Below are 2,916 nucleotides of genomic sequence, written 5' to 3'. Positions count from 1 at the left end.
GCCCTACAAACCATTCAGTTCAAAGGCCACTGGGATTGGGTAATAAATGCTAACCTTGACAATAACACCCACACCCCAAGGAATAACGTAATCAGGAAAGCTCATAGGATGCTGTCATTAATTACGAGCGGAATTGAACATGAAAGAAAGAATGTTATGATTCAGTCACATAGGGCATTGGTGAGACCACATCTCGAATATGGAGTACTGTTTTGGTGTCCTTATTTAAGGAAGGGTGTAAATGCATGACAGCAGATCAGAGGAGTCGAAAAGTGTGGTGGTGGGCAGTAGATCAGGGGAGGTTTGCTACATTGAATGAGTAGGTTATCTTATGAGGATAGGTTAGATATGCAGATTTCTCTGGGTTTAAAAATGTGAGGAATTACTTGATTGAAGTGTATAAGAATACCAAATCATCTTGAAAAGGTAGATGTGGAAAGGATGTTTCCTCTTGCAGGTCAGTCCAAAACTAATGAAAATTGTTTTAAAGTTAAAGGTTAAACATTTCGGGCAGAGATGAGGAGAAATATTTTCTCTCTGGAGGTGTATCAACTTATGAATTTTCTACCTCTGACAGCAGAGACTGAGTCATTGAATATCTTTAATGTAGATTTAAACCAATTTTTGTTAGACAAGTGAACCAAGCCAAGGGTTTTTGGAGTAACGTCAGAATGTGGACTTCAAAAACAATCAGATCAGTCATCATCTTATCGAATGGTAAAGCAGGATTGAGGAGCCAAATGGTCCACTTCTGCTCCTATTTTGTATGTTCATGGTGTTCTCAAAATGAATAGTTATTTTCCTGCAAAATCCCTTACTCCTCAGCCTCTGAAGTGCTTTGACATTTCCAAATCTCAAGAAAGATTCGATTAGGGAAGGCAATTGCCTATGGTATTATGACGACTGTTAATCCAGAAACTCAGCTAATGTTCTGCGGACATGTGTTCAAATCGCACATGGCTGATGGCAGAATTTGAATTCAATAAACAATCTGGAATTAAGGGTCGAGTAACAATCATGATATGATTTTTAGAAAAATCAATCTGGTTCACCAATGTCCTTTTGGGAAGGAAATCTGCTATTCTTACCTGTTTGGCCTACTTGTAACTCCAGACCCATAGCAACGTGGCTAATTCTTAACTGCCCTCTGGGCAATTAGGGATGGGCAATAAGCTCTGGCCCAACCGGAGCCATGTGTGATTATCATAAAATAGAAAGCAAGGCATTCTTTTAGGAGTAGATTTAGTGAAATTAAGGAAATGTACATCCATCCCTCAGTTTCCAGGTTGCATTCAACATTCCCACCTATACATAAATTCAGCACCAGTCTGAGATGATCTCTAGTTATGGTTCATTTAGTTGCTTTGATATTCTTACCAACTGTTTGTCGTGCAGCATTAAAGTGCAACACCGAAGTGACGCTGGCACTTACTGTCTCCATAGGATCACCAGTTTTGGTTTGACATATTCTGGAGGTTTCACGACACGATTACCTACACCATCTCTAAGTTTCTCACCATTGGTCACCTGATATGTCAATTAATTCCCTTGTTTTCACATTCCAATGGGAAAGCCAAAATGAATGTTCATCTGCCAATGGAATGCATCATCATGAAATCAAAACTTTCATGAGGACAGGAAATCGGAAAGATTTGTAAGTATGGCCCAATATGATTTATGGACCATGAATTTTTTTTTGAAGTGCAGTCTCTGTTGCAATGTGGGAGGCATGCAGTCAATCTTTCACAGCAAACTCCCCCAAACAGCTACGTGATAATGAGCAGATAATCTGTTTTTAGTTTTGCTGATTTACAAAGACAAATTCTATTAAAATGTAAAATCACTTCATTAACTGGAGTAATAATGCTTTACATTCCCGTTTGAATTACATTAATACTGGAGAAGAACATATTATGACGGAGTACTTGAAAAGGAAAATTTTTCAGGTTGTGTAGTCTGAGCATGGGGAGCAGGGCAATTTGAATAAATCTTTGAAAGAGACTGCACAGGCACAATGGGACAAAAGACATTCTGTATTGTATAATTCTGCAGCTGTAATCATTCTTTTACGTCATTCTGTTGCATATGGGTGATCTATTGTACTTTTTCCAGGACTCACATTCATGTTCACAATGTGTATACCAATTCTGCTCTCTGTTTCTCTCGGTCATTTTCCCATGCCCTTTAAGATAAAGACTAAGCATGATATCCTCAGGGCTATAGTATCAGTAAATGGAGTTAGGACTGAGCTAGGGGTCTTTCTGATCCACTTGTTTTGGATCAGAAAGAAGGGAAGGAAAAATGGGGGAGCAAATCGGAAAAGACAACAAGTGATCAGGACAAGGGGAAACAATCAGAATATTTCAATTTCTATCTGATTTCCATTCATGGTGTCAACTGCCTTATATGACCCATTGGCAGATCAATCACAAAGATGTAAGGTTCTTCAAGGTGGGCAATGCTAAAACATTTACTCAGCTGTGCAGACAATCAAGAATTATTGTTTCAATCTAAGGACAGACATGAGATGAAATAGAGTGGCAACTGTGCAAAATACTACAATATGCCATTTTCCTTGAGTAATGTAAAGCATTGTGCTCTCACAGCACATTAATTAGTGAATCGCAGTATACTGAGGCTTTACGAATAAACATGCACAGTCATCTCTTCCTGCAGGTATCCTTTGAACGTCAAGGGCAAACTTTGTTCTGAATTCTACTCTCATGTTGTGCCTAATATCCTCCTGAACACTGTCACAGCTTCGTGCTTGCTCACTACCAAGCATCATGCTCCAGAGAAATCTGCAGTCCTTGGCTCCAGTAACTCAACAGCCTGTTTGCACTAACATAAAATACATGTATGGTGAATATTACAGTATTACCATCTCCCGTGCTACACCTTACCCAGATTCACCAC

The sequence above is a fragment of the Hemiscyllium ocellatum genome, chromosome 4, assembly GCF_020745735.1.
Source record: "Hemiscyllium ocellatum isolate sHemOce1 chromosome 4, sHemOce1.pat.X.cur, whole genome shotgun sequence".
Classification (NCBI taxonomy): domain Eukaryota; kingdom Metazoa; phylum Chordata; class Chondrichthyes; order Orectolobiformes; family Hemiscylliidae; genus Hemiscyllium; species Hemiscyllium ocellatum.
The sequence above is the reverse complement of the archived record's forward strand: the minus strand, read 5'-3'. Positions refer to the sequence as shown.